The sequence below is a fragment of the Crocodylus porosus genome, unplaced genomic scaffold, assembly GCF_001723895.1.
Source record: "Crocodylus porosus isolate Cpor-Errol unplaced genomic scaffold, CroPor_comp1, whole genome shotgun sequence".
In the NCBI taxonomy this organism is placed as follows: Eukaryota; Metazoa; Chordata; order Crocodylia; family Crocodylidae; genus Crocodylus; species Crocodylus porosus.
Window position 1 is genome coordinate 1,132,260 of NW_017728937.1, and position 11,046 is coordinate 1,143,305.

At 44.2% G+C, this 11,046-nt stretch overlaps 1 long non-coding RNA gene across 1 annotated transcript in view; it reads left to right on the forward strand.

The window, feature by feature from the left end:
• LOC109318165 overlaps nucleotides 1-8,690 on the forward strand; it is an 11,275-nt gene extending 2,585 nt beyond the window's left edge. Inside the window, exons 2-4 of the long non-coding RNA XR_002103196.1 lie at nucleotides 2,794-2,918; nucleotides 5,102-5,304; nucleotides 8,305-8,690. This is a non-coding gene — a long non-coding RNA (uncharacterized LOC109318165). The remainder of the gene's footprint in view (nucleotides 1-2,793; nucleotides 2,919-5,101; nucleotides 5,305-8,304) is intronic.
• Nucleotides 8,691-11,046: the final 2,356 nt, after the last annotated feature.

Sequence of the window (11,046 nt, forward strand, 5' to 3'; positions counted from 1 at the left end):
AGGTCCCTTCCAGCCCTAATGTCTATGAAATACAATACCTGGTATATTCTAATTGTTATGTGTGAAGGAGCTGAGAACAATTCAAATGTAGCACAACTGTTACAACTTGAACCCTCAGTGAAGGAATATTAACATTGGAGCATGTTTTGCAACATTTGATTCATTTCTGCTTCTTCATACGTAATAATTACAATATACAAACCACTGGTCCCCTCTTGAAAGGTTCCTCTTTCGAAAGGGTTTCAAGCATTGGTACTTCCATACCTGAAGAGTGTCCCAGGCTGCGCCATCCAAAGTTTTGTTCTGTCCCATGTTCACAAACAGTACTAAACTAAACTTGTATGTAGTTGTAGATGGCAAAAGTGGGTGGCATGTTTGTGACTTCATGGGAGCTATTCAGCAAAGAAAATGGGCTACACCATTTTGCATAAGGGTGCATGTATGACCTGGATAATAGCCCTAGGCACTGCTTTTGTGGAGATGCTGGGGGGGAGAAGGAGTGCAAAAATAGCCACTGCCACCAAGAGCACCACAGCAGCTAGTACTGCCCTGAGTGTTGCTCCGCCCCAGGACGCAAAACTGCCTTGCTGCACCTCTGGGCCACATCTGCCTGGAAGTCAGCAGCCCCAGATTTGGTAATCAAGTGCAAAATCAACTGTAGTATTTTTGTTAAAATCTAATTGTTTTTATTCTTGACTAAGAATAGGTTTTACTGAGGGTCATGATGGGATCTGTTATTCTTGGACTTGCCTTATCTTGGTTGATTGGTGGCAGTGCACCTCTTAGAAGCTGGCAACTGAAGGCCATGCAGCAGCAAACTCAATGCAAGACAACATTAGCAGGCTATGGTAAATCCCCAGCAGAGGGAATTATTCTGAATTTATTTGATTTAGGTGGCTCTGGATTTCTGAGTTGGTTCATGGACTTCTACTGTGAGCCAGAAGTGTGGTTCTTTGGGTCCATCCTATCTGGCTGGTTAGTTTGGCCAGTTTGTTTTTACTGTAAACAACATAAAAAAGGACCAGTTGTATTGTCAAGTTACCACAGCTTTGCTTGTGACAAGGGAAGAAAAATAACTCTAATAATGCTCAGGATACATAATAAATATTTTAATTGCCTACAGCATCTGCATATGTTACCACAAATTGGGACCATTTGGCTCTTAAAGACAAGACTACAGCCTGCCTACATTTGGGACCTATTTTGCATGCTTAAACACAGAATTAAGTGACAGCTACAATTCCCTTAATGATTAACCTTTTAATGCAAAATTAAGGTACACTTACAGTTCCTTTAATTATCACCACCCAGCCAGAAAGAAGCAACAGACCCATCTACTATCTAACTTTTTATTGCCATATCCCAAAAGCATAAGAACAAACATTTATGTCAATGCTTATCTAGCTACCCACAACAGCACAAGAGGTGGTCATCATTTTACAGGAGGGGGTAAATGTCATTAATGATCTGCCCAAGGTAAGCTCAGGGCTGTGGGTGACATCAACTTCCTTGTCATGGGATGGTGTGTTATTGTAGGAGGTTAGAACTGACTTCATTTCTTTCTATTTAGTACCTCTGCTTTCTGCAAGTCCATTTATAGCATCTGACAAAGTAGCCTGTAGCCACTGAAAGCTCATGCCTTTCTGAATGAGTTAGTCTATTAGGTGCCACCTTGTCCTACCATCCGCCTAATTCTAGACTAGCATGGCTAACTACTGTCTCTGTTACTAATGTGTTTAAGCTGTTACATCTTTCTTGAAGTGTGGGGCCCACCGGTGGACACAGTACTCCAGGTAAGGCATCATCATTGCCAAACAGAGTGCAAGAATCACTTCCTTCCATTTGCAAGTGACACTCCCAGTATGCTGTTGGCTGTTTCTGCAACAAGAGCATACTGTTGGCTCATATTCAGCTTCTGGTCTACTGTAACCTCCAGGTCTTTCTCTGCAGTACTTCAGGGTACTGCAGCATAGCCAATCATTTTCTAATCTGTTGTTGTGGAATAACTGGTGTAAATCTCTTCCATCTTAAATTTCTGTCTGAGCTGCAAATCAGGGCATTTTTACATGTGCTCTGGTGTGTGGCAGCACTGGGCCTTTAATTAGTGAGCCATGCTAATTAAAAGCACCCCTGTCACGTGTATCAGCATTCCCACACTGAAAAAATGGTGGCAGGGCACTTTGACTTAAAGCTCATCAAACGTGTTTTATTTCAGTGTGCCCTGCCACCATTTTTTCAGCATGGGGACACTGATGCATATGATGTAGAAGGCTGCTAGAGTGCATCAATTTCTGTCCTTGAGTTTCTGCGCTTGATTAATCGAGTCTGCTCCAATGTGCTGATTTCCATCACATTACAGCAGGCTCCCCACATGTCTGTAGGAGTCCATAGTGAGCATATAAAGAAGTAAATCTTGAAAAGTAGCTGAGGAGTCTACTTCCTGCTAGCTGGGAAATTTTAGCTTCTCACATAAGGCTGCCTTCTGTCCAATCGAAGCTATGGGTTTAGGCAAATGAAATTAAGTATCTGGACCTTTCTAAAATCAGTCTTGATAATGTGAGCATTGACCTAGACACAAAGTTGTTAACCACATGGCTGGGCACCTGGAACAGCTTGCCATGCAAAGGGGCAGCAGCAACTTCTGGTTGCTGCCGCCACTAGTACAATTGCAGGGCTGCAGCAGCTGGTGTTTCTTTTCTGTCCCCACTCCCACCTCCCACCTGAAGTTGTTTTCCACCTGAATTTGAAATATTTTTTAAAAGAGGGGCCTATTCAATTTGTACCCATTTCTAGATCCTGTACAGTCACCCCAAGCAGAGGTTTCATCGCTGACCTGCAGTGTGGAAAAGAGAACAGCTTGCCTTATACTGGAAGAAGAATTTCTCAGTGTACTTTCTGCAGGTTTTGCTGCGAGTGAGGTGAGAACACAGCTGTGAGGTTAAACTATCCTCAGTTGCCTATTTGTCATTCTAGAGCAAATGATAACAGTGGAGTTATCAATGTGAACAGGGAATAACTGAGAGCAACATGTGACTCATGGCATAGACATCAAAGGCCTACAAGATGTGTCCAAAGCAAATTTATCAGAAAGGAACTTATTATCTATTTGTTCCGTGTAACTTGTGATAGGCCTGGCATGCGGCAAGTGAGCACCAGCAAGAGAAGAACTGAAGATTCCTTTAAAAAACTCTCTACTATTTTGGTAGGAGTTTGATAGTGGAATATTATTATTTTTATTCTTTGTTTTGTTAAGAACATAAGCATGTCAGAAGTGCCATACTGGGTCAGATCAATGGTCCATCTAGCCCAGTATTCTGTATCCAACAGTGAAAGAAATGAATGCTATAGTGGGAGAGCATTAAACCAGGTATCTCTAGAGGTGGTCTATCCCCTATTCAGTATCTTCCCTGGCATTCCCCTTTATTAGTTTAGAGATGCCATATGAACCATCTCCAACTGTTATGTTCAATTGCCATTAATAGATCTATCATCCACAAATTCATCCAGTTGCTTTTTGAACCTGGCTATGCTGTCTGCCTCCACCACCTCCTGTGTCAGTCAGTTTCAGAAGTTAACTACATGTTGCTTGCTTTATTTTGTTTGTTTTAAACCTGTCACCTACTAATTTCAGCGGGTATCCCTTATTTCTAGTATTCTGGGACTTGGTGAACAACACTTCTCTGTTCACTTGGTCCACATCCTTCATGATTTTATTAGACCTTTATCATAGCCCCCTCAGGTTTCTCCTTTTCAAACAGAAGAGTCCTAGCCTTTTTAGTCTCTTTGTATGGCACCACTGTCTTCTGGGAAGGGGGGCAGTGAAGACAGATGCAGGGAGGGGATAGCTGCCAATGTCAGAGGGAGGGAAGAAGTAGAGGAGAGAAGAGGAGGTTATTTTATCTCTGGTAAACAGCCTCTGACATAAGGGGGGAGGGGGAAGGGAGAGAGATTATCTCAGGTAAGCAGCACCTGCTTAGGGACAGGGGAAGGAGAAAGAAAGAGTAAGCAGCACTTGGTGTAGGGTCAGGGAGAGGAGAGGGAGAGAGGAAGGAGGGCAGCGGAGGGGACCAACAGCATGGCACTGGGCAGAAAAAGAAGTACGCTAGGCTGAGCTGCTCACCGCTGATCTGTGCTGTGGGCCATATCCAGTCATTTCAAGGATCAGACCTGGTCTGCGGTCCATAGCTTAAGCACTACTGTAATAGAAGATGCATCCACATCTTCTAGCTTGTTTTGAAAATCTGGGTATTCATGATCTCACTGCCTATGAAGGTACCTCACTTCAGAGGCTCCCGTACGAGAGAAGAGGAGCCCAGGAAAAGGGAAAGCAGCAAGAGGAGAAGGTGGGATGTGGCATTGAGGGAAGAAGGATGGATTGGATAGGGTAGAGCAGAAACCTTGGCAAGAGTAAAAGATGTCTTAAGCAGGGGAAGCTGTAGAGCAGTGGTTCTCAACCTTTTTGGACTAAAGGTACCCCTTGACAGACTCAAGCTACCCTTTTATAGACTCAGGGCACACCTTGGAAAATGCCAGGGCTTTGTTTTCTCTCATTTTTGACTACAGAAAAATGATAGTGCAATTCTTCTGTCCAGAAGTACTCAGAAAGATCACAGCAGGTCAGAATGTTTTTGACAGTATGGATTCCTATTTGAAAACTCTGGGTTTATCTTGTGAGTCCTATGTGCATACCTAACAGGGCTAACACTGTGTGGCATCCCAGGGCACTCTTGAAAGGATCTCAAGGCATCCCAGAGTGCTGTGGCATGATGGTTGAGAATCACTGCTGTAGAGAGACAGGACATGTAGACCCATGGGGTACCCGAGGGGCAGGAGGAGACCAGTGTAGAAGAAAAGGAGGTTTGTGAATGTCTCAGGAAGGAGAGTATAATGAATCTACCTCCACTGGAGAAGACTTAAACCCAGGTCCCAGTTGGAAATAGTCAAGGAGTAGGCTGAGTCATCCTTCAGAGCTACGGAAAGAGGGCCCTGCTTGTACAAGACCTTATAAGCTCAAAGCAGATAACAGTATGTTACCCAGACAGCAGTCTGCCTTGCTCTGCCTTTAGCTTACTTGGATCTTTTTTGTGATTCTGCCTTTTAGCTTCTGATCTTAGCTTCTGACTTCAGCTCTCCACTCCTGGCATTGGTTCCTGACCTGGCTTGCCCCTGGACTCCACTTCCCTTATGACTTGGTTCCTGACCTCAGCTTCTGGACCTTGTCCTTGCTACACACATGACCTACCCTGACTGCCCACATCCCAGTCACTTAAAAAGAAAGAAAGAACTTTGAGGAAGGAATTCAAGGTGAGTCACTGTCAGAAAGTGCAAGCCAGGGAGAAGGTGTTGGAACAAGCTGGCAAAGCAAAGAGCAACAAGCCTTATGTCTGGCTAGGGCACAGTGAGAAGTCCTATGGCTTTGGAGAATTAAGTGATCTGGCTGCCAACAATTATAACATGTAGTGCACATGTAATTGAGGACTAAATGGAGAAGAGCTTGTCCTGTAGTAATTGCTGTTCCAAGGAGCAGTTGATTAGGTTTGTATTTTTGTCAAAAATTAATGATATTTTAATTCTTAATACTCATTTTTAAAGAAAACACTGAAGTGTTAAATTATTTCTACCTGCTGCTATGGTACTTCATAGTTGTTATGGTCAGAAGGGACCTCAGTAGATCACTGAGTCTGACCCCCTGCCCTGGGCAGTTAAGAGTGCTGGGTTCATATGACCCCAGCCAGGTGTTTGTCCAGTCTCCTCGTAGAGTTCCCCAAGGTATGAGAGAGCACCATCTCCCTTGGAAGCCCATTCCAGATTCTGGCAACCCTTACCATAAAGAAGTTCTTCCTGATGTGTAACCTAAATCTGGTCTCTGTCAGTTTGTGGCCATTGCTCCTGGTTATTCCAGTGGGATGCCCTGGTAAACAGAGCATCTTTTATTTCTTACTCCCCTCCTCTCCTTCCCCTGCCCCCCTCCCCCCGATTTGAATTTGTAAACAGCCCCAAGATCCCCTCTCAGCCTTCTCTTGTGAAGGCTGAAGAGATCCCTCAGTCTCTCCTCATAGGGGCTTACCTGCAGGCCCCTAACCATGCGAGTGGCCCTCCTCTGGACCCTCTCAAGGTTATCCACAACCCTCTTAAAGTGCGGCACCCAGAACTGGATGCAGTCCTTCAACTGTGGCTTGACTAATGCCACATAGAGAGGAAATATCACCTCCCTGGACCTGTTCGTGATGCACCTGCTAATGCATGATAGTGTAGTTAGCTTTACTGATTTTTTTTGTCACATTGATGGCTCAGATTCATCTTGGAGTCAACTATTACTCCAAGATCGCTTTCTGCTGCTGTGTTGCTGAGAAGGTCATCCCCTAGCCTATAGATGTGTTGGTGATTCCTTCTCCCTAGATGCAGCACTTTGCACTTGTCTTTGTTGAACTGTATCCTATTCTTTTGAAAATAACATAAAATTGTGCTTCTTTTAATCCCTTCCAAGTGAAAATTACTTCAACATTTTTCAGAAAAATACTTCTGATGCTCAGTTGAGCAGTTCCCATTTCAACCAGTAGAGACAGTGAGCATAACTCCATTACTACGCAGTCATTACTGTGCACTCATTTTAGTACTTGTATTAGCAAGTACTAAACAAATGCGCAGTAACCAGAATTACTACAGAGTAGTGCCAATTTGGATAACACCAGTGAACATTTTTTAGGTGATGCTACTGTGCAGTAGCCTAATACTGCACAGTAGCATGTTAGCACTGTCCTTGGTGTGATGCACTACTATGCAGTATTTTTTGCCTACTGCAGAGTCAGCATCTGGTGTACATGCACCCAGTGATACAAAAATGAAATAAATGGCTATGTGGATGCGTGGAAACCAGTAGACGTAATATACCTTGTCTTTAGCAAGGCTTTTGATACGGTCTCCCACAGGATTCTTGCAAGCAAGCTGAGGAAGTATGGGTTGGATGAATGGACTGTAAGGTGGATAGAAAGCTGGCTGGATTGTCAGTCTCAATGGGTAGTAATAAATGCCTCAGTGTCTAGTTGGTGGCCAGTATCAAATGGAGTGCCCCAGGGGTCAGTCCTGGAGCCAGTTTTGTTCAACGTCTTTATTAATGTTCTGGAAGGTGGGATGGATTGCATCCTCAGCAAGGTTGTAGATGATGCCAAGCTGGCGGGTATAGTAGATACATTGGCAGGTAGGACTAGGATGCAGAGTGACCTAGACAAATTGGAGGATTGGGCCAAAAGGAATCTCCTGAGGTTCAACAAGGATGAGTGCAAAGTCCTGCACTTAGGAGGGAACAGTCCCATGCACCAGTACAGGCTGGGAGCTGTCTGGCTGGGCAGCAGCTCTGCAGAAAAGGATCTGGGGATTACAGTGGACAATAAGATGGATATGGGTCAGCAGCATGCCCTTCACCAAGACCATTCTGAGAAGGATTCTGCTGCTGCACTGGGAGAAAAAGAGAAAAGTAAAATGATCATTTACTGTAAATATTTCCCAGTGCCAGCAAACCAGGTATACCTGGCTGATCCAGTTTGCCTCTCATTGGCCTTTGGAGTTAAAGGAAAGATGCACTGAGGGTAAGCTTACCAATGAACTGAGGCTGGGCCTTTGTTTTTGCATCTTCATTTTTATACCCACCAGATTAATTGGTGTATAATAAATGGGCCGTTCTCTCAACCTGATTGTGGATGCAGCTAAGAAATGCCAGAATCCAGGTTTACACCTTGAACTTCATTTACTGAAGCAATTTGTTCCTGCAGGAAAGAAGCATCTCTCTTGCAAATTTGGCCTGTAACAGATATCTAGAATGTATTTGAGAGTGCGGTGTTAATATATTAACATATATTATCTGCTGTTAATATATTAACATCTGAAAGTGGGGAAATAACAACTGAAGTAAAAAAAAACTGCAGTGACAAAGACTGTTGAGATCTTCAGGGAGATCTAATCAAGTCCAGTGAATTGACAACTGCTTGAATTTCATTTGCCAATGCTGATAATCGGCATTACTTTGCATTTAAAGGAAAACATTAAAGTACTTATATTGGCGCAGGTTTTAAACATAGGAAAAGGACCTGTGTTCTGTCATTGGCCACTAAGTTAAAATCTAAATTCAGTGTATTAACTTCAACAGACACTGTTCTTCCTTTTACACTACTGCCTTGATGCTGGTGGGGCATTTCATGGCAGCCAGGGGCTCTTTGATCTCACATACTGTCATGCACAGTAGCAAAGCCAACACATAATGTGGCCCACCCATCTCTTTCTGTCCCTTCCCTCTTTTGTTACTTTCAGCAACCTGAAAGGAAATCTTACCATTGAGGATCTTGGGGACATAAGATGAAAAGTCAAAATCTGAGCTCCTTGGCACTGGAATGCAACCGGCACTTCATCCTCATGTACTCAAGCTTCCATATTGGCACTCACTACCATAGTTTCCAAGTGCCTCTTTCCTTTAGGGTGAAGTACATCCTGCCCTGCCCCTGCTGAAGTGCCCAAACAAAGAAGAATGCTGGCTCCTTCTGTCTTCCTCCAAAACCATGTAACAGACACATTTCTATTTTTTTAACCAGTGAAAGCTGAGATTCTTTTGTAATAAGCCTCCTGGAGGTGTGGGTTATAAGCAGGATGCCAAATGTTGTGATTCTCTTAATAAAATAATATGAGATGAATACCACTGATTCCTGCTGCTGTCAGAATGATCTATAAGTGCTCGGCTTCTCTGCACATCAGAACTTGCTTCCGTAAATGCTTAGCTTTCAGCCTCCAGAACTTGAGCACTTTCTAAACATCTGTATATGGCACATATGTGACACAAGTTGGCAAATGCTATAGTTTGTTTCAGAGCTGATAAATCTCTGTAGAATTTGTTCCTCTCTGTTGTAATGGAAGCCCTTATTTCTTAGCTAATTTGTAAGTATGTTTTATTAAGCAGTGGCACAGCAGAAAAGCTTATGTCAGACAAAGAAAAGCAGTAGTCTTAAACAAGAAAGAGGTGGAGAAGGAGGCCCAGAGAGAGGGTGAGGGGAGGGGAGTGGGCTGGGATTGCATTGAAAATTGCATTAATTGAATTTCATCCTGTAGTGGTGATTCACTCACTCTGAGATGAAGAAAAATAGCTTGTAACAAACTGGACTGGCTCTCCCACGCTGCACGGTGAGCTTATCATACATAATATTTTACTTGGTTTAGTGCATTTTAAATTTGGGTTTTTATATCTAATAGGCAATCAAGTTTGTTGAAAAAACAGGGCCATGGTAGGGGGCCGTGCCAGCTGTCTGAGTTCTCTGGTTCCTTCAGGAGCAGAGCTGATGCGATTCCAGGATTGTCCTTCTCTACTTCGTATATACATACGTGGTAGGGTGCGTGTGAAGTGGGCTCTATTCGATTTGGATCTGGAGTCAGCCTGAATTAGGAACAGTAATTCAATTTGTTGATTCAGTTTACTGTCCCTGATTTGATTCAGCTGAATCCGAATCTGAAGATTCGATGCTGATTTGGCGAATCAGTAATTCAGACATAGCCGCAGCTTTAGAAGTTTTTTCTACAGACCATGTAGTAGCAGACACAGCTTGTGAATGCTGCGATGCTGGGGCATGTGGGTTGCCCACAGGAACGCGGAGGTGGGGGGGGCCCTCCATGTGCTTGGCAGCGAACCTGGAAGTGTACCAGAAGTACTTCTGAGTCCACCAGGGAACACGCAAAGCCCACCCCCTCATGCTCCCCCGGCTTGGCGATCAGCCGCAAGGGGACCCCAGGTGCCCCCCACCCACCCAGGAGGCACCAGTCGCTGAGCTGGAGAGGTGCAGAGGGGCCCCCCAGCGCGCTCCCCAGCAGACCCAGAAATGGACTGGAACTGCTTCTGGCCCACTTCTGGGTCTGCTGCCAAGCATGCTGGGGGGGACCCCCTGTGCTTCTGTGGGACACTCCATGCACCCCAGCATTGCAGCCTTCACAAGCCACCTGCTACCTAGAGGTATGTAGAAAAAACGTTTAAGCTGTGTCTCTGTCCAAATCTTTCTGAATCTCTCCAAATCAATTTAGAAGGTTCCGATTTGATTCGGAGAGATTAAAGGGTCCTCTGATTCAATTCGGATTCAGAGATTCAGCCACTGAATTGGGGCAGATCTCTACCGAACTGAATCAAGGACTGAAGCTTCACACTGCATCTCTCCGCTCATCCACCATTTCCCATCCCGACTTCTTCAAGAGCGTAGTAGTGATGTGGAGGCCAGGTGTGAATGGCTGCATTTCCAATCTACTCTCTGCCCATCAGTACTGTGAGGGAGAGGAAATGTTATTTCTGGGAGGTGAGGGCAAAGAAAGTTGTTCCTAACACTACTTAGAAAAGATGGCTGGAGGAAAAGTGTGTGCGACTGCAAACTAATTAAGTCATAAATCATGTTGGCCACTTTGCTGTGGGGCTGTTCTCCTTTCCTGAAGCCTCAGTCTGAACAAAAGCTTCTTTACCAGAAAATTCACTCTGCTTTCATAAAAAAGCAGGAGACTAATAGTTAAATGGAGTATACAACACTGATCTCATGCAATGGAATTTTTACAGGAGATACACATTTTAAAAGTTAGTAACAAGGTCTGTATGAAATGATTTAGCAGTTTGTACTATGTATCTTTAGTTCTGGTTTTTGGTTGGACAGTAACCTATTCAAACAAGATAAGACAGGATATAAAAAAAATGCCATTGATACTCAAATGTGTTAGGGCAGAGCTCATGCTTTAGTGTATATGGTTGAGATGCCAAGCTGGTCCTGGGAGCTAAATGAACTGATGATGATGTTATAGCAGGAGTCACAGCACTAGTGGAGTGGAGTGTGTGCATGAAACAGAGACCGGGACAGTGTGGAATTTTGCTCTGGGAGGCTCATGCCATGATGCCCACTTTCATTCTGAAGGATTTTGTGACCAGGGCTCTGTGTCAGCCACACTGTACTTGCTGTCTGCCTCTGGCTCTGATTAGAGTCAATGTTACAAGATAAGAGTTGCTCCCCAGGCAATGAGCATTGGTATTTGGCAGAGATT